Source organism: Bradysia coprophila, unplaced genomic scaffold (assembly GCF_014529535.1).
Source record: "Bradysia coprophila strain Holo2 unplaced genomic scaffold, BU_Bcop_v1 contig_297, whole genome shotgun sequence".
Classification (NCBI taxonomy): domain Eukaryota; kingdom Metazoa; phylum Arthropoda; class Insecta; order Diptera; family Sciaridae; genus Bradysia; species Bradysia coprophila.
In genome coordinates this window covers 47,651-69,882 of record NW_023503555.1, presented here as the reverse complement: position 1 = coordinate 69,882, position 22,232 = coordinate 47,651, and the positions used below count along the sequence as shown (strand labels likewise).

General features: G+C 34.9%; 1 long non-coding RNA gene across 1 annotated transcript in view; it reads left to right on the top strand.

Annotated features, from left to right (window-relative positions):
- Positions 1 to 22,232, top strand: part of LOC119078600 — a 74,981-nt gene that overhangs the window by 28,303 nt on the left and 24,446 nt on the right. The window contains exon 2 of the long non-coding RNA XR_005088035.1: positions 7,765 to 7,840. This is a non-coding gene — a long non-coding RNA (uncharacterized LOC119078600). The remainder of the gene's footprint in view (positions 1 to 7,764; positions 7,841 to 22,232) is intronic.

Sequence of the window (22,232 nt, the reverse complement as noted above, 5' to 3'; positions counted from 1 at the left end):
AAAACAGACATTTATTTTTCGATGAAATTTATTTAACTTTTCGTTTCATTATTCGAGGTTTTTTTTACTGTGCTGTGCCACAAGTATTCCGGACAGCATTGGTTTTGTCGAAGCGATATGGGTTGAACGACGATGCTTTTTTATTTAAAGCCACACATATATTGCTCGAACGAATGAGGATTTTCTTTTTATTGGATGTGACGACAATCACAGCCAATATATGATTCGTATTGATCAGTGAGCACTATTAGACCGTGAGCCCGGATGCATATCATTCGCTCATATGAGCGTGGTGTTTCACACTGCTATTTTTGTGGAAAAAATCGATAAAATGTTTTGAGTTTCTTGACTGGAGACATGGTTTTTCAAGTCTTTAGTTTCTTGGTCAGGTTAGAAGTTCACCGATGTAGCCATATTTTTGCAGAATTCTACTAAGGTCGCTCCCGTCTGTTGCAGTGGTTGTTTTTTATGATATGATACTACAGAGGCTAGGCTTACTTCCAATATTTACCATGTCACGGAACCTGGCTACCGCAGGTGATGAGTGACCTCGAAATTTTTTTTTGTCACATAAAATGGTCAATATATCCGTCAGGCCGATATAACTCCGGTGGTATGTAAACGAAAAACGAATTTGACACTGTTTCGGCAGACGCTTCCATTTACGTTTTACGTTTTACTCCCAACAGTGCAACGAATCAAACGAGCTTTAACTCGACTAGATTATTGACAAGCGCAACTATTATTTCGCTTTTGTTCATCCATTCGTGTGGGTATGCAAAAACGTTGTACGAGCGGTTTCGTGTACGCTAAGATTCGAAAATAAATTTCCTTGATTCATGTATATTTCGCTCAGAAAACGCTGAAAAGGAATGAGTAATTGGGAAAGAATCGTATAATTAACTTTCCCTTTTGCAAGTAAGACTTCAATGTGTAATACATCCTATATACTACAATTTCCAACTTCGGATATCCATACAGAGGGCAGAGTTCTCATTCAGACTGTGCCATATTCAATTTTTGATTCAGTTTTCATTTTATTTCTTTAAAAAAATGTTTATAGAAAATAATTTCAATTCGTAAATTGAATGAAAATGTTACGATAATTAAATTTGAAGAAAGTAAATGAAGTCTGCAAAGTGCATATCTCTATAATTTCCACTCAACAGAATCATGGCATAAAGTTACGAGACTTCATATCTTATGGAGAAAAAAAAACTTTTCTTTCTGCTTCTCGAGTAAAATATCCTAAGCTTCTTATCATACCTACGAAGGAAATTGCATCCCGTGTTGTTATTTTAGGAAGAAAAGAAAAAATATAATTCTCACTTGAAGTGTTATTTCATCATTTATACGACAAATCCACTATTAATGTTTGAAACGGAGTTCATGTCGAATCCACTAAAAACTTGAAAAAGATAAAAGAGCAGAGCTGGGACACTAATGGCTGCTAGGGGGTAAACTTTTATCAACACATTCAGTTCATGTGGGTGTATGAACTTCTTACGTTTCAGTCTTTCAAAAGTGTTAGGGTATAAAGATCAAATGGCCAGTATATCCAACTACAAATCATCAACAATGTAACAGATATTCAATGATGACTGATGATGGAATTATTTTTTACACCTTTTTCTATCTCTGTCTCTCATCAATGGTGACCTTTCATCATTTTATCGATTAAGTGTTCTTCAAACGATTGACCTATCCATCGCTTCAAAAGTATCATTCATAATAGATATAATTGACTATACAAAGGAAGATCATTAAATAAAGTTTCGACAAAGTTTTCCAATCGTCTTCCATATTAGATGATGACTCAGTAATAGTTTCTTTCTTTTCCATTTCGTATCTCTATTAGATGTATGACCATCAATTCAATGGCGCGTCATTTCAGTGTCTGTTATATATTTGATAGCTACGTGTGTGTAGTTATATACGTCGACTCTGTGTTTTTTTTCTGTAAATTTTTATTTTAATAAATGAATTAGCCAGATAAATACAGAGAGAAGAAAAAAATTAGACGAAGAAAAAAAAAGCCACAGAACGATTAACCTATCAAGCTATGTAAAGAAGAGATATTTGCGGTTTTTTTTCTTCTACTTCTTCTCTGACTTGCAAACTTTCTCGTTGCCTGACTGGTATGACAAGTATTGCTGGTGATGGTAATGATAAAAAAAAGCATTGAAAACAACATAATTTGTATGCATATGGTGATGCGGCTATGATTTCAAGTTGAATTGAAATTATTAAATGAAAGAAAAAACTTGGAAAATAAAACGTAAAATTTTTCCATTGCCTTTGACAGACTTTAAATAATTCATGTCGCTGTAATTTTACTGAAATTGGTCATTTAAGTTCCATCTGTTGAATATCATATCGTGACTGAATAATAAATGAACCGATCGGCTTTAAGTATAATTCCTCATCCAGTGAAAACATCCCAAATCGCTTCATTCTATGAACACTCACTACTTTCACCAATCAATGCTAGATTTTCGTACAAAACATTTCGCATTAGTGTCTTGAATAAAATGATCTCCTATTCAAGAAGGACAAATCAATAATGAATCCTTGACTACCCATTGCCATCAAGTAAATCGGAACGCCATTTTTAATAGTTATTTGTTTACCGAGAAAAGAAAATAGAAAATAGAAACACGCGAGAGCCGCGAAACGCTCGACTTGGAACTTCCTATTGTCTTCCCAGAGGTGAACATAAAGCTTTTCATACTTGCGAGGAGTGAGTAACTGTTTTTCTCCACTTTTCGAAACAAAAACCAAGGTCACAGTTTGGGGTTTCCCTGGAAAAACAGTCGAAAAAAGTTTTTTTGTTAAATTAGGAAAAAAAAGTTGGAAATTTCATTTGAACGGTGTTGTTTGTAGCGAGAGTGTACCGAGGTCTCAGCTGAGGTGAGAAAATGACTCGCCCGCTCTGTGAAATAGACATCTACCTTTGTTTTCTAGAGTCGAAAGTGGCTTAAAAGGATGAATAGTAAATTGACTTTAAGTTGAAAAGCATGTAAAACCCATTACATAACTCGGCTACGCCTCGGACGGACAAAATACATACGAAAACTCTACTTTTCATCCCTTGTTATGTAATAGTTATTTTCGTAACGAACACTAAAAAGTTTTTTATTTATCAAATTAGAGGTTTCCAGCAGAAGTTGAATTTGCTAAAAAAAGGCTCTTGACATAAGTTAGGAACAACATTTTTTCTATCCGAAGATGCGATATTTCTACACTAGTTAGACTATTTCTCACCAGAACTGTCAACAGACAAAGCGTCAACAAAACGTCACTTTCTCATGGCCTTTTGAATAGAGACAATAAGGTTAATCAGAACATATGAAAAATCATTCACAGAAGATTCTGACTCATCATCAGATTTTCGATTTTACACTCATTCTCGTGAAGGCTTCTGCTATACAAAATATTCTTATTCATCTGCAAAAAATAATCGCAGCAGACATTAGCATAGCATGGAAAGCATGAATGCACGCGTGTATATTGAAAGCGAAAGGATTAAACGATTTTTCACCCATTGCAGATTAGTCGATTTATGCTTGCACAATGCCAAAATTAATGTATGCAAATAAGCGATCCGGAGCATTGTTCAATGCTGTTTGCACGTACTTCTTGTTTTTGCATAATTTTTTTGTTTGTTTTGTTTGATATTTAGCGAAATTTCCCCATAAACATTTCGGATAAAAATGGAAGAGCATTGTTATTGTTATCAACGCCCCATAATGTTACTAACGCGTCCATATAAAAATCCATTCAAACCGAAATACCTGAATGGCGCGCCATGGCGCTTCCAATGCTATTTGCTAAATTTTTTTTCTCTCGAAATAGTTCGCATTTACATTGAAATGTAATGTCGTTTTTTGCTGCTGGTTTCCCTTCGGTTGTTGTTGGGGGGGTCGTTGCAAGGATGAAATTATGTTTCTCTATAAAAGTTTTCCGTTCCCTTGTTTACATTTACTTGTCGTAAGTATTTGCTTGTTAATTAACATTTATCCTATGTTTCTTTCGGTATTGTAACCTTCGTGTGTAGACAATTGCAGAACGAAAACGTAAACTATGAACAGAATATATTTTCGTGTTTCTTCAGTTCTTTTTTCGGATCTTGGTATTAATATCAAGGGAAAAGGTTAAATGGTTTAAGTATAAGACAACTTTGGCTTGTTTAAATTTGTCTTCATAACAACGAGAACGGTCATTTCTTTACATTTTGTGCACATATTTGTATTGCAGAGGCAAAAACTACAAACATAAAGCACTGCGATGCGGAATTGTCTCTTTCTATCTAGGTGAAATCTTCTCGTCGTGGAAACTTTCTGTGTTGTGTGTTGCCACCGGCAAAATAAAATCAAACAAATTCCGGAAATTTAAAAGTTGAAGAAAATGTTTTAGCAAAATAGGGTTTGGTTGTGTGTAAAAAAATCTACCAAATTGCAATCTTTCATCCAATTTATAAAAAACGAAGAGGAAAATGTAGCAGACATTTTGATAGTTAGTCCCGTACGAAACCGTAAAGAGTATGCAACTAAGAAATGAAGAAAACGCAAGCACTAAAGCCCGTACGAAAATCTTTCCAATAAAACGAAAGTTAAAGAAAATCACTAAGGCCAACCTCGCTGCCTACCTTTGATAAATTTTTCGAAAAAATCGAGAAAACTTCCGGAAAATCGCGAAAACTTTTCTCAAATAAGCCTTTCAATTGAGTTGACTGGCGGGATGGCTCCGTTGTTTCGTACAAGCCTTCCACCACAATGATCTAGATTCGTCCTAACATCCTACAGTTTATAGCTTCTTAAGTAGCAACGAAGTACACACTGAATGACTCAAACGACGTAACTCGAATACGAAAGCCTACATTTAGGCGAGTTATCAATTAATAAGCGGCTAAAATTCCTCAGATAGTATTTGCATTCTTCGAGCCGTGGGTAAACCATGAAAAAACGGCATCTTAATCCTAATAATATCCCACCGTTCTTCTTACGGGACCAAAAAAATATTTTGTTAATGATACAGAAAGCGGAAACTTGTTTCGACACAAAATTTTAAGTTCTATTTTCCCATTGAATATTTCATTTCGCGTGCACACTGAATGACGTTGATTGCATATACGCATCGAACAATAAAATAAGCGGCACTCAAGTTACTCATTCAAGAACTTTCATACACATATCTAACTGTAATGAGACTCTATTCATAAGGAATGATAGAAAGTTTCGAATGATTATGAGAACGGAAAATAGGTTCGTAATTTGCATAGCCTCTACCTACCAATTGTTTTTGTTTTCAATTACACAACAAAACTCCCCGTTGAGACAGAGACGAAGAAGAAGAAGAAGAAGAAGAAACTCCCACAAATAGCGAAAGTCAATTAGAGAGCGATGTGTATGTAACGCTTGAACAGCTTTCAACGAATACGAAAGCACTTCTCAAACTCTGAAGTTAATCAGAAGTTCAGTAAATCTGAGAATAATTTGTTTCAATAATTTTTTTTTAATGTATCGTACAATGAGCTTACCTAAAGCTTCTTTTGCTAAGCTCTTAACATATATAATGTACGGAAATGCAAATGGAATACTCTTTTTTGTATATTTTTTTCCCGTCAGACACATTTACTGATATTGATATGAGTTTTCTGTCATATTAGCCTTTGCTACTCTTTCTGATTTCCTTTGTAATGGAAAGTAAGCATTTTCCAGACAATAAAAATAAAAGGTAGGACGGTAGGAACATCTCTTAGGACAGTATTTTCTTCTTTTTACGTTATTACGTAAAGCTACGAATGTATATACATGGTCGTCATGGGGAGGACGTTCCTTTCTTTTGTGAATTTTGAATTAAAGATGATTTGACAAAATTGTTATTTCCTGGTTACGTTACTCCGAAAAGCATGTAAGAAGTTTATCCCTTTTGATACGAAATTGACCTCAAGCAAAGATTCATTCAGACAAACATAGAAACATTCCGACATGTGAATGAAATTCAATTTAAAACATTCGAACAATTGTGATTAAATTATGCTACCATTCACCCTTTGATCCTATAACGTTGTGTTCGTAACGTTAATTCGGCAAAACCGAGAATACGAAATATCTGTGACGTCACTCACTAGAGATGAACGGGTCTAGGATTATTGAAACCCGATTCGGCCCGAACCCAACGAGAATTAAATTTTCGATTTCCGAGAACCCTACAACCCGGTACAATTAAATCGAATCGGGTTAAGGCCGGGCCGGGTTTTTTTTTACCAAGTTCTAGCAACACGCTCGTCGTTAGTCACTCACATAATAGGTAGAAAGGTGTATAATTGTACTTTTTACCACGTGACATGTTGAACGAAAGGATAAGGAAGACAAATACAGTTACCGCACACATTTTTTGCATGTTCAAATTTCGGACAACCTTTGCTACAATATCAAGCAAATTTGTTACTATGTCGACCTTAGACGAATTATTATATTCGTCTTAGATTTCGATAAGTATTTCGGGCATTTCTCCAATACAAAGTTCTGGCAATTTCTCAAAATTTCGGATATTTCAACATGTGAGACCACTGCAAATATTAGCACAACCTATTAAACGGACAATACCCAAATAACGTCACTTTTGCGGAGGAGTGCTCGTTTAAGAAAACGTAACAGTCGTAACAAATTAGGGTCGTTTTTGACCCTTTTTGCGTGACGAAAGTGGATGGGTCAAGAACTCAATAAAATAGCGTCACCTATCCAGTAAGCTTCGGAACCTGTCAAATAACGATTCACAGACGTGGTAAATACGCGTTTTACAATTCCAATTCCCATTGATTAAAAAAGCGCTGGAAGCCCCCTCCGATAATACTGAATTCACAAAATGTAATAATCAAAGCCGTCAGATTCGTTTTGTAAACATCAAAGCGAAGAGAGTGATGTGAATGTGTCCGAAAAATGAGTTATTTCTTTTTCGATTAAAAATTTACTTTCATGAAATAATCTGAAAATTATTTATCGCTGCGTAAATCTCGTACCCATATTTAGAAATTCGTTCCGAAACTTCTCTATCTTCAAAAGCGTGTGGTGGTGGTGTTGTTGTGTATTATATGAAACAGCACCAGACCATAAATAAATAATCAATTTTACATAACCGAGTAAAGTTATAAAGTACACACTGCATAATATTATAGAGAGTACGTACGTATCTAATAATCCATATGCATGCATGCTCTTAAAATATGATCTATGTGTTACCATACACACGTCACATTGATTTTACTTTGTAATCTCAAAGGTGTATTTGGTACATGGTATGTTTACGGTTTAACTTATAGATAAAACGTAGCCACAACTTGTCCCATAATGTACCACCACATTTCACTGCCATATGTACATTCATAGCGAAATATTATAATGTAGAGACGAAAATACACATATCACTATAACGTTTGTGCAGTCAGCGTCAACCTATCCTCCATATATATCCAACTAATTTCTATGTAATTTTCCTTTAATTATTCTCAATTAACTTATGATAAATTGCCTTTCGTTATTTATAGAGATATAGTCGAAATGGTCGAAGCATACAATTTATATCTATGAAATACAAAATTTCCTGATACACGATGTGCACAACCGAAAATATGGTTATAGTATATGTATAGTGTATAGTGTACGCGAAAATTCAAATTTTGTAATCTAAACGAAAATTGAGTTAATATCGATCGATCATTTATTACGAAAAATATAGAGAAAAAAATGTTTTTTGTTGCAGGAAATTGACTTGGCTGGTTATTCGGATGTGCGGCTTTTCTTGCTTGCTGTTTTTGTAAAATTATGGGCATTCGAAGGTGAGTCGTAGTTTTTTTTTTTTATTTCTTGATTCTCTCCTCTACTTCGTTACCCATTACACATATCTTTCGATAAACACAATTTTCTTCTATGTTTATTTTCAATTTGAAGAAATATTTTCGAATTTCGTAACGAATTAGATGACATGTCGGAAGTCCAGTTGTAATTAATTATTAACTGGTTATTCGATTATTATTCTTATTTTTTTCTCCTTTAATACTTTTTCGGAACGTAATTGATGGTAATTTAAGTATGGCTTTTTTGTTCTCGTTCAGTGTGTGTGTTGGCAAAAATTAATTAAATATGAATTTCAAATAAATCCATTGTGTTGGAAGCAACACGGAACGGAATTACTGTTTTTTTTTTCTCTCCTATATTTATTCACAATCGTTGGTATGACATCCTTGAATCCATGACCAGCAGAAACATGAATGGGATTGCTAATAAGAATTTAATACTTTCATTATGTTTTTCGGATGTGTGTGGGATGTCTAGACCGTTTGAATGCAAAAATAAATGTGGAAGGAAGGTAAACGTATATAATGGGGGGAAGGGAAAAGAAGAAAAGAAATATTGGCCCGAAATTGATGTCAATTTAAAAAATATTATTTTGTCGGCAGTCGCTTATAAGCCTCTCCATTCAATTTGCTCTCGTAAATAGATATTTTTCGCACATTTTCTTTTCTTGAAAGATGATACTAGGTATTTTATCAATTGAATTATAAGCCCTTCTAAGAGCTTTTTTCTTGGAGGGTACTGAAGTTTATATTGTACTTTACAGTAGGGATCATTCATAAATTACGTAACGTTTTTTCAGCACTGTCGTCAAAATTAAATGTTAAATAACCCGAGAAATGCGCACTCAGCAAAGTAAAAACTTTGGTCTATCCCCCTTGTAAGGATATGTTGGGTGGCATAATATAGTTCTAACTTCGAGGAGCGTGTATTTCTCAAGTTATTTAAGATTTGATTGTGATGACAGCACTGAAAAAACGTTACGTAATTTATGAATGATCCCTTCAACGTTTCCATTTGAGTTCGTTTAAAAATGGGTGAACTATCACTGAACGTTGTCGATGTCAACAACGTAAAATTGTTCGTGTGTCTTCGGATTTATGCTCTTAAAAAGACCTATTGACTATTGTTTTGGAGCTCTAAAATGACAGACCATAAATTGTGGTTTTCGTTCTTTTTATTTTGTCGTGATTAGTGCCAATGTCCACACTCCGTATGACTTATCCCTCTTATATAAAATAAAAAAAGTTAAAAATAATTTGCCCGTTAGCGTCTACAAATGGAAAACATATCACAAATCTATTAAGTTTCGTGTTTACAAAGTTTGATGCAAAATCTTTTACTTCATTTGCCTTAAGGCCAGTTCATGGTCGCATATATCGCAAAAATCTATGCGAGTATGAACTGGCCTTAATACACTGTTTGCAATATAAGAAGACATGACCATCTAAGGCTAATCGCCTTTTTGTATGGTGGCTGTCGATAACAGGTGACCAGACGAATGTAATACGATTTTATTCCATTATTACTAAAGTTCCCAAAAATTCTTTGAATTCTCTTAGATTAAAATCCTAAATGGTGATTGACTACGAATATTCTCATGGAGCAAGTGTCTACCACTGATAAAGAAGTAAAAGATTTTCCACTAATGGCAGACAACATTTTAAGAAGAAAAATCGTAATGCGGCGACACGCTTGCCGTTTTTCAATGAAAGAGAAAGTGCGGCTAACTATTCTACCGTACTCCATCCATAACAATGCGCCACTTTTATAGTACGTATTCAAGTCATGTGTTGAAGCTAGCCATTTGCAAAATTACCAAATGGAATTGTGTTTCTGAGTACATTATCCAATTACGAGCCACTGAGGACCCTTTACCTGTGCGCTGTTGTTGATCTTCGCATAATAAAAGTGGTTGAAAATTCATTGCTGTGCATCGTATCGTTACAATTGAGCTCAGCAGCAAAATGTTTTTCCCATTATGTGATGAGTAATAGTAAGTAGCACGTTCCTTTAATGCTACTGAACTTTATTTTTAAGTTTTGAACGTATCCGTTCGAAATGGTTGCAATGAATGAGTGTGGTTCGTTGATACCGTCATGTAAAGTTGAATGAATCCATTTGTAGAGAAACTTTATCGTCAATATTTTTGCGTTCACAATGAGTGGTGGTAGCTATCAGAAACTAACTAACGTTTGCATAAATGATGTAAAGCGAACAGCATTTTCCTAAAAGTGATGGCAAGCGTGACACTAATGAATCTGTTACTTCAATTGTCTCAAATGTTTCCTGATGCAAAACCTTTAATTTCATTTGTTCTGAAATACATTTACAAGAATATAAATGAACGATGAGTAACCTGGTCTCCGGATCGGGCTGAAGTTAGCCCAACGCCAAAATTATGACTAGTAACAAATATGCTTATAAGTACATAAGATGCATGTGTATGTGTGTACACTGTACATAACAAATCATATTACATAAAGAGTTATGCTATCGCTATTATGTACTTATGCCGGCCTCGAATTTGGGTCGGACCCAAATGTTCCTTAACTTTAAATTGTATACATTTGGGTCGGCCCAATATGTTCAGCTCTTATGACTGCCTCGAATTTGGGTCGGACCCAAATGTTCTTCAGTTTTGAGTTTTATACATTTGGGTCGGACCAATATGTTCGGTAATTATGACTGCCTCGAATATTGGTCGGGCCCAAATGTTCTTCAGTTTTGAGTTTTATACATTTGGGTCGAACCAATATGTTCAGCTCTTATGACTGCCTCGAATATTGGTCGGACCCAAATGTTCTTCAGTTTTGAGTTTTATACATTTGGGTCGGACCAATATGTCAGTACTTATGACTGCCTTGAATTTGGGTCGGACCCAAATGTTCTTCAGTTTTGAGTTTTATACATTTGGGTCGGACCAATATGTTCGGTAATTATGACTGCCTCGAATATTGGTCGGACCCAAATGTTCTTCAGTTTTGAGTTTTATACATTTGGGGCCATTCACAAAGTGCGCACGCACTAGGGGGGGAGGGGGGGTAGACCAAAAGCGTGTGAAATAGTGCGAAGGGGGATAGGGGGGTAGACCAAAAGCGTGCGCACTCTTTTGAAATTTTTAATAAAGGTGATTTATTATAAAGAAAAAACAGTTTAAGCATCCTCCCATATAGGATTCAAAACCGTTGGTACGTCGTATATTTTGTTTGAAGCTGCCTCAGGCTCTTCGAAAAATGTCTCTTCAACATCTTCAACATCTATGTCGTAGACCCATTCCACGTCCTCCTCAACATCGTAGCTTATCAGTGCCAACTTTTCGTCGTTCCGTTGACCGAGTATTTTCACTGGCTTCATTTTTTTACTACTTTTTTACATTGAATATTTCCTTTCAAATGGCTTCTCATCGACGAGACTGAACAAAAATAACGACCGCACGAGCAGGTTCGTCCTACTAATTTGCTTTGCACTGACGGACAATAGAAATCGTAGACTTTGTTATTTGAGTTGTTGACCAGCAACTCGAGCTTATTGTACGCCAACGTAATGAACAGTGAAGTGTAAAATTCGATTTCGTTGATGTCTGCTAACTTCAATCCATCTCTAGTTTGTCTCAATGAAATCGGAGCTGGCAAACCGTTTGGTGGCAGAAACTTCGACAATGAACCTCGCTTTTCTTTGCAGCATTTTGTAGATTTTTTTTTTCATTTTTTTATTATTGAAAATTTTGTGCGCACTTTTGGTAGGGGGAGGGGGGGTTTCTCGAAAGCGTGCAGAAGCGTGCAAGGGGGGAGGGGGGGGTCAAAAAACAGCCTTTTCCGGCGTGCGCACTTTGTGAATGGCCCCTTTGGGTCGGACCAATATGTTCAGCTCTTATGACTGCCTCGAATATTGGTCGGACCCAAATGTTCTTCAGTTTTGAGTTTTATACATTTGGGTCGGACCAATATATTCGGTAATTATGACTGCCTCGAATATTGGTCGGATCCAAATGTTCTTCAGTTTTGAGTTTTATACATTTGGGTCGGACCAATATGTTCGGTAATTAAGAGCTGAACATATTGGTCCGACCCAAATGTATAAAACTCAAAACTGAAGAACATTTGGGTCCGACCAATATTCGAGGCAGTCATAATTACCGAACATATTGGTCCGACCCAAATGTATAAAACTCAAAACTGAAGAACATTTGGGTCCGACCCAAATTAAAGGCAGTCATAATTACCGAACATATTGGTCCGACCCAAATGTATAAAACTCAAAACTGAAGAACATTTGGGTCCGACCAATATTCGAGGCAGTCATAAGAGCTGAACATATTGGGCCGACGCAAATGTATACAATTTAAATTTAAGGAAAATTTGGGTCCGACCCAAATTCGAGGCCGGCATAAGTACGTAATAGCGATAGCATAACTCTTTATGTAATATGATTTGTTATGTACAGTGTACACACATACACATCCATCTTATGTACCTATAAGCATATTTGTTACTAGTCATAATTTTGGCGTTGGGTTAACTTCAGCCCGATGTATCCGGTTAAAGTCAACCTGATCTGATTCCGTGCCTTACGCATTTGATCTTATTACCGTTACGCTTGGGCAACAGACAATAAGAACACATAAGAGAAAATGTAAATGGTTTTTGGGGTGCTTGTGGACCTGAAATAAAAAATTGCTTCACAGGTGGGACCCGAACTCACAACCCTCACCTGTTATCGCACCTACGATTTTCATCACAGACTGATCAAGGAAAATACTCTCTTTTTGTTGCAATAATTTTTTGTAAAAAGCTAAATTCGACTCATAATCCTCAGTTACCCATCTTTTGTGGTCCAATCACAACCATTCGCCCAATACTATTACTCTACTTGTCCTTCCTCAAATACTTTCTGCAGTATCGCACCGCTATAAATCGAATTTACATGCTTGAAGGAAATTACTTTTCTCGCTGCAGGAATTCTCCGTCTCGATTTCATTCAGCACATTTATTTTCTGTATCAGAGAATATTGTTAATCTTTTTCGCACAACACTTCCCATCATCGTTCAGTGAATAAAACTTCCATGTCAATATTTTCCAACCATCCAACAGCGTAATAATTCTTCACATGGTCGTCATATACCCATCGGGTAACACACATTATATATACACACAAAATGCATGAGAGAATATGGAGGTGTTAGAAAACAATTTTCTAAATTTAAATTTGATTACATACATTAAACCTAATGTTCAAATTTACTTTAGCACCTACCTGTATCAATATTGTACTTTTCCCGTCTACACATTACACTTGAAAAATATAAAAAGTACACAGAAAAAATAAACATTAACGGGAAAAGTCTACACTTTGACATGTAGCCTTCCGAAAATGGGGATACGGCAAAAGAAAATCGAGGTAATATGGAAAAGTTTTCGTTTGACTAAATAAAACTTTTTTTTTTCATCCTCATCCGACAAATTTTCCTTCCAAAACTTTATCAATCAGGAAACTCCAGTAATACGATTTCGTATAACTTCCGATTTTGTAGCTCTATAACATTATTATAAATAAAGGAAGATGAACGGTGAAATCGGTTCGTATACCGTTATTGTTGTTGTTGTTATTTTTCTCGGGATATAAACCTGTATACTGTATGGTGATACGTACACAGTTAGTGAAGTGTTTTAGAGACAACATACGAGAGAAAACAAAGAGTGGCAATACAATTTGATAACGCCAGCGATAAATGGACAATATTCGTTTATGTTTTATTGAAACTGAAAAAGGGGTTTTCACTGTACTTACTGCTATGGCTGTAAAAATGTTTCAATTTTATTTATTTTGACTTCGTATTATTGATTGGATTTATATGTATGGAAAGATAGAGTTTCGGATCGGTCGATGGGTTAAAATGAATTTCCGTCTTTCTCTCAACAATCACAAAAGAATTTATTTCTCAGATGTTTGAACGAATGTAGTAGCTTTGTAGATCAGACTTTTCGAATTTTTATGGATTTTGTGACTGTATTTTTGTACACCAAAGGAGTGTGTAGAAAGAATGTCCGACTTCAGTTACGTTGTAATCAATTTGAACTACAGTTTGCTGACCGTATACAAGAATTTGTTTTCGTAATTTTGTTCAAATGCGAGAGGATGTTACAAATATATAGGCAGGGACTATTCTTGTGAAACCATGCTCATACATATTCATAAAATTTCCCACATTTTCCAAGATTTTTCAACATTTTCCTAGATTTTCATACAATTTATCTAGACGTTTACCACATTTTGTAGATTTTTTCCACATTTTCCTATATTTTCCAACATTTCCGCGTTTTCATCGATTTACACATATTTTCCTAAATTCTCTCACATTTTGCTGTACTTTTAGGAAAATTTGGAAAATTTAGGAAAATGTTTTCTCAAAAATATTCCCTGATATTAAGGTACAAAGTGAAGCAGTTTTGACCCCGTAATAACATTAGCAAACATACGTAACTCTGAAGGAAACCGAACAAACCAATTTGTTTTAGAGATTGTAAATGAACTTTGCCAGCAGACCAGCTCTCATATTTGCCCAATAAACATTTCTTGCAAAGGTTACACCTGGCCTTTGATACCACACCATGGATGTAACGTTAAATAATTCAAATCTCTCTGCATACGGTTTTGGTAGAGCAAAGCAATTCCACAAAATGTAATTGCTCTATTTACGAAAAATAAGACACCGACACGACACAGAACAGAGTCTATATCCACGAAAACAAATTAAAATTTTGTTTTTCACACTTTAGCAAATGTTGAGGTTCCGGAAATCACTTCTATGCTTTTCGGTAAATTAAATTTAAACTTGCGTTCACATCTTGGCAAAGTCTAACTTTTAACGAAATGAAACTTTTCGATAATTTATTCAACACTTTAATTATACAAATTTGCCCTATTAGTGGAAAATTCTCTAGGAAAGATGCGAATACGTATGTACGAACAGTTATTTGTGCGGAGGAAAAAATACCATACACAAGTTAACAGCAATAAGAAATGTTATTCTGATACAAATAGACCAAGAGCTTGTGTACTTATCAGTACGTCCATGTAGTCACTATCTGTATAAGAAAAACATTTGTTCTACGACATTTTGCTAGATCCTAACGAGGGAGAGTAGACATAACGCATTGTAGAAAAGTCGAGTCCAGTTCGTTCAAGATTTACTCAATCGCATTTGTTTTTCTTTTCTAAGTTTAATTAAATGAATGAAATTTCATTTATCTTATAATTCGCTATAATGTGGCATGTCCCGTTTTTGCATATAACTATTCATATGCAAGTCATACCAGTACAATATTTATATACATAAGAGTTTCAAATTGTGATGGGGACTGATATGCTCACAGGATCTCGGTCTAACGTAGACACTTTTAGCACGAAATTTTCGAAGAACCTTAAATATATACGGAGAAATTCTCAAAGTATTTGTAATGCGATGCTTGTACATGTTTCTATGGGTAACAAAAGTAAAACGACAAAATCCACACCGAACGGATCGGTAGCATTGAAAAATAGTGTGCAATTTTTCGTTGCACACACAATTGTTTGTGTTTTGTTGGTTTGTTTGTTTTCTTCTTCTTCTTTTTATGAGAAAAATGAATGTTTCGCTATTTCGTAACAGTTGAAAAGTGGTATATTGTAATTGTACGTGAGCGGTTCGGGCTTTAGCTTGAATATTATGCAATGAAATTAAGTGTGATGATGTGATAGATATTTAAAAAATAAAAAACAAAATTCAAAAAGAAGAATGTGAGAATTTATTGTTAATTATTTGACAATAATTGTTGCAAATCATGTAAAAAGAATGTAAAAATATTGAGCAAAGTCAACTAGAAAAACATGGGAACTGGAGTTTTAATTAATTTTATGCAAATTTTGTCTCGTGATGAAAAGTGATTATATGGATTAAGTGAAGCAAAAAACGTTGATAGAACACCTACTGCGTGAAATTATACCTATTTAATCCAATGTTGTATTGGCAAATCGAAGTCAATATAAAAAAAATATTTCCGAACCGGTGAACTATTTCATAAAAGTTATTTATGCAACAAGAATCGGCTCTGGGTCGGATTGACAATCGCAACATCTAGTGCGATAATATACCAACATATAACGTTGTACGCAATTCTGTAACGAAAGGAGCTGTTTCTATGCCAAAACATGGAACTTTATATTATAAGACAGAAACGATAATGACTTGACCACTGTTGGAGTCCTGAGAGACTGTAGTGTAATGCAAATGTTTGCCTCGTCTCTACAGCAGTGGCAAAAACACTATCAATATAATGATCCTAGTCTTAGTCTTCTTTAAGGAATGATTTGTTTAGTCCTAGCTTCATGCATGGATATGTTAAGCGAATCTTTAGAAAAATACTTGAATGTAAAAATGTGTTACATTTTTTTTATGATTGGCTTAACATGCACATGCTTCAAGCTAAGACTAGGATCCTTATATTGAGAATATTTTTGCCACTGCATTTTGAGATGTGGAAAATGTCAACGATTTTTGGTGTCGGTAGCATTTGCATTGCACAATAGTCTCTCGAGATTGCAACAGTGCCCAGGGTGTGAATAGTGGTCTATGTAGAATGGGAATCCCGCTGCATATGAAATCTTGTTTTTAAATTTAAGGACAAGAATTCGAATTTCGCGCATACGATGTCTTGTCAACCTTAACTTCGCTTCCATTAGGCCAAGGGTTTTTTTAAGGAAATTCGCTAAAATTCCTTGAATTTTATATAGTTTTTTGACTTTTTAATTTGACGGGTACCAGTGGCTGTTTTTGATCTTTCGGAAGCCCGCCAATTAATTTTACATGATATTTCGGCTAACAAGTATAATATTTTGAAATTTTCAGTAAATTTAAGAAAATTCCTTCAATTTTAAGAAAATTTTCTGAAGACAGTTTTCTGAAGTTTTAAAAATTGTAAAGAATGGAGTTTATTTCCTTGCTCTAGGCACATGTTATGAAAAGCTTTTAATCGCTATTAGCCTGCATTACGATACCACAAGTAGGTACGAAACAATTCAATTCCTTCACAGAATTGTATAAAAATAATTTTTAATTCTATTTTATCGACCAAAATTTAAATACAACAATACTAAAGTGTGAAGGTGATATTTAAAATTCAGTTCACAGCTATTTCCTTCCGCATTATAATCCAACTGCAACGATATCTGTAGCATGTCCAAACGAAATAAATCTAATTGCTTAATTCCAACCATAATACCTCATATTCTTCAACGGCCATTAGCCAATTCTATTTACATACGGTACGCATATTGTTGCATGGCAAAAATTTTAATTTTTACATAAATTCATACCCGAAAAAATCCACTTTTAAATTTCCGATAAATATCCATGTCAATACAATTAACACCCGTAGAAAAATAGTATAACAAAAATCTAAATTCAAAATACCTAAATCTAAATATTTACAGACCATTAAACACCTGTTAAATGGCTGCACATAATCCCCACATATTATTATTATTTTTTTCATTCCGTCTTTCCTCTCTCTAATACTGTACGAACTTTATGTGTTGTGTACGTTACGCTGAATACGTATTGTTCTGCCGCGCTACTATATCTCTCTCTCGTCATACCGTATGCGTAATTTTCTTTTCGTCTAACAACATTCAAATATTCACAAACGGTTAAACACACATTTTGTGTACACACATACCGAACATTGTGTTGTACGCGCAAAGTAAACAACTAATTTAAATATTAGAAGAAAAAAAAATCCGATAGTGAATTAACCATTCCGGTGAATTAACACTCCAGAAACCGACAATTTTTCACATAACTCCATAGATTATAAAGGTAATATTCGTGGTCGTGTTTTAGTTTTAATATATCGAAAATGCATAATAAAATGGGAAACTTAAAGAATGGATTTGCTTATGGAAGTAAGACCGGCGAACAATGTGGAAGTGGGTTTCGGTTCGTGGTCAATTGTTTTATTTTTCGGACCATATTGACCGGTCTTTGAATCCACTTTATGTAACATTAAAAGTTAATTTAAACGAATAACGAAAAAGAATTTGAATTTATGGAGCGCAACCGAAAGAATTTTTGAATAATAAAATTTCGTTAGTATAAAATGGAATGATTGATTGAATGATCAATAGATAAATAAAATGTTAATTTAAGCTCCGTTAAGTCAGCATGATTTTTGATGAAAATCTATAGGTTTTCGGAAATACAAATTTTTCAGTTATATTTTGTGAGATTTAACTATGATGTAAATAGACGATCAAAACAGGTGCGAAAACCAAAATCATTCTGCTCGCTTACGTTTTACTCTCGCATCGGTTTCACTACAAGCACTCATACCGTTCATGTTGCATAAGACTTCACAGACGTATAAGTTCTACATGTAAGTTCGCAAAGTTTATAGCGTGTACGGCATTGTGAGGTGGAATACTTATTTTTTTCCTAATAAAACATCTTCTCGTCGGTGACTAAATTTAATTAGAAATAAAAGCCTAGTTCTACAACCAGTGCAGAGGATGTAAACGTACATTATAATTTGGTTATGTAAACCTGAACGAAATTAGAGGGTGTAGGGCTTCGCTTTTGCATGCAAAATTGTTTTCAGTGCTGGTGTGTCTTCCGCATGGTTCCATTACTTTCAATTAAGTTTATATTTTATTACATGGAAGGTATAATGCGTCACAGGGCAACTACATAGTTAAAGTCAAGGCAGTATTAGCTGGAGGTAATTAAACAAAAATTAAATTGATGGTCTGAGCAAAAAGTCTTAAGGCTCCAACTTAAGTTAATTTTTTTTTAATCAGCAACTGAATTGAAAATTATCAGCTTGTAAACCTTAAGCCAAAGATTCGTCAAAGTTCTACACCAAAGATTTTATCTGCAAAAAATCTAGAAAAAACACGTGCTGTTCGGAACGGGTGGGGCTCCGTCTGACCGGAACCCGAGACTGATTTTGCCTCGAACCTGAATTAGGATTTCATGTTCTTGTTTCAGATTCTCGAGGTTCTCGGTTCCTCACTGGACTGACGAATGATCATACGTATTCGGAAACATCACCTGGTTGAATCAAACTTTTTGTTTAAAATCGAATACTCACTAAATTATTTATCTTTTGATCTTGAAAACGATTTGATTTCCTTTATGACAGCGCATAAATTGAAAATTTTGATTTCCTTTAATATTTTCCTTAATTAAAACCGAATAGCATTGTGTGTGATCTGATCACCCACCCCATCCGACTGTATATACAATCGAAAAGCGAAAGTTTATTTTCCTTTGAGAGCTTCAATCTTCGCTCTCTCTTTTTTTTTGTAAATATTCCTCTACGAAAAGGGGATAAAGGTTTGGCTTTAGCGAACAAAAGAAAATTAATGTTCATTGGAGTTTAGCCTTCCCTGCTTAAAACTTACTACCGAAAATGACACACAGCATGAATATACCATAAGCATAAAGCGAATGTTAAGGTATAATGTAGCATTATCCGGGACAGGTGATAATTATTAATGAGTGAGTCTTTTTTTGCCATCCAGTCGGGGGCCCTCTTTGTTACACATTGCATTGATAAATGGGAAAAGAAAAGCTTAGCGCAGATTAAATGTGGACAGTGAAGAAAAATCGTTAAAGCGAAACTATGGTTCTTGTTCTTCCTTCCTCGTTATTTTCTTAAATCAAACACTCCACTTTGCCTTTCGTTTTCGTAACTTTTCGATATAATTCTGTATGGCAGAGAGATATGTTGCTGACTCTTTGAATGTCACACACTTTATCCCCACACAAAAGCTTCGCAAATGTTTTATTTTCAAAGTTTGTGTTACAGCTTACACAGTTTCTAGTGGATGAAATTTGCTGCTTTTTAATAATAACAAAAAAATAATTGAAGACTAAAGAATCACATTACGAAGAAAAAAAAATATTGGAAGGCAAACTGAAGAAACTGTAGTCATTGTTCGAAATGGCAATTTCATTTAATCTGTTGAAATCCTATCCTATTTAAGGAAAAAGTAAATCATGCTTTAGCCTCTCAGTGAAATCATATTGTCTGTATGAATTTGGTTCGCTTCCCATTCATGATGTTAGTGTACGTTAACTAAGAAAAAACGACGTCGTAGCATAAAAGATATGAAAGATAAGTAAGGAAAAAATTGTATTTGATTCCGGATAAACTTAATTGGTTCTAATGATTTATTTCACTAAGCAACGGTTATAGCATCAGTATCTACAGCAGCTCATGGAGAAATTGAACAATTTTGCTCTATTTATGCTGCATTTTTTTCAACTGTCGTAGTAGCTCTATTACTCTTTTGACTGTGAGCCTCACAGTGTGATGGCTCTGATTTCTAGAATACCTTAGATCTTTGTAAGTTTGATATGAAAATTACTTATTCCTTATTCCTTATTACGTTAGGGAAATGATGGCCGTTCCTCTCCTGTTTTTACGAAAGATTATCAGAATGTACGTTATTAATCGGCAATTTGGTGTGATAAACGTTTGTAGAACCTTACGTTACTTTATTCACTCTCTAAAACGTAACCTGTACAATAACATACCGTGTCATTGCTTGTCGCAATAAAGTCACAACTTGTTTAAACTGAACGTTTTTTGTTTGTACCTTTTGTCTGAATCTTATCCAACGACTCTGAATATGTTGAATCAGGTGCCCTTTCCTTTGGAAAGCATATTCGGTTTGAAAATGTTTTTTCAGGTGACGGGTATTATCGCCCAGGGAATTATCGCCCAGACAGATTTTTTCAAAAATTAATTGGTATTATCACCCGGGGAATTATCGCCCAGGAACTATCACCCAGCTCGATGGGAATTATCACCCGGGGAATTTTCGCCCAGGAATTATCACCCAGCTCGATAGGAATTATCACCCAGGGAACTATCACCCAGGAATTATCACCCAGACTAACTGGGAACTTTCACCCGGGGAATTATCGCCCAGGAATTTTCACCCAGCTATCTGGTAATTATTCCCCAGCTAGTTAAAGCTGAGGAATTACGGCCCAGTAAATTTAGAATTATCACCCAGCTATTTGAAATTGAGGAATTATTGCCCAGTGAATTTGGAATTATCACCCAGCTATCTGAGATTGAGGAATTATCGCCCAGAAATTTGTGTTCAAAGTATTACCGAGTCAGCAGTAACTTTTCAAGTATGTTAAAAGATTTATCACATTTTCGATATACACATCTTTTACTCCTATTAATTTTGTAAAACATTATCTATAGTAGAGAAAGATAACTTCCTCAGTGTGTAAACTTTAATGCGAATTTACGTCTGATCTAATCAATTGTGCACCTTCTCATTCTCATTCGACCTAATCGATTGTGCATCGTCTTAGGGGAATGCACATTTGATTCAATCGATTCACCTAAGACGATGCACAATCGATTGAATGAAACATTTAGGTTAACTAATTGTGCATCAACTTAGAAGCACCTACAATTAGTCTAGCAAATTGTGCATCATCTTAGAGGCATCTACAATTAGTCTAGCAAATTGTGCATCATCTTAAATGGATGCACATTTAGTCTAACTAATTGTGCATCAACTTAGAAGCACCTAGTCTAGCAAATTGTGCATCATCTTAAATGGATGCACATTTAGTCTAACTAATTGTGCATCAACCTAGAGGCATCTACAATTAGTCTGGCAAATTATGCATCATCTTAAATGGATGCACATTTAGTCTAACTAATTGTGCATCAACTTAGAAGCACCTAGTCTAGCAAATTGTGCATCATCTTAAATGGATGCACATTTAATCTAACTAATTGTGCATCAACTTAGAGGCATCTACACTTAGTCTGGCAAATTGTGCATCATCTTAAATGGATGCACATTTAGTCTAACTAATTGTGCATCAACTTAGAGGCATCTACAATTAGTCTAACTAATTGTGCATCAACTTAGAGGCATCTACAATTAGTCTGGCAAATTGTGCATCATCTTAAATGGATGCACATTTAGTTTAACTAATTGTGCATAAACTTAGAAGCACCTACAATTAGTCCAGCAAATTGTTCATCATCTTAAATGGATGCACATTTAGTTTAACTAATTGTGCATCAACTTAGAAGCATCTACAATTAGTCTAACTAATTGTGCATCAACTTAGAGGCATCTGCAATTAGTCCAGCAAATTGTGCATCATCTTAAATGGATGTACATTTAGTCTAACTAATTGTGCATCAACTTAGAGGCATCCACAATTAGTCTAACTAATTGTGCATCAACTTAGAGGCATCTACAATTAGTCTGGCAAATTGTGCATCAACTTAGAGGCAACTACAATTAGTCTAACTAATTGTGCATCAACTTAGAAGCACCTACAATTAGTC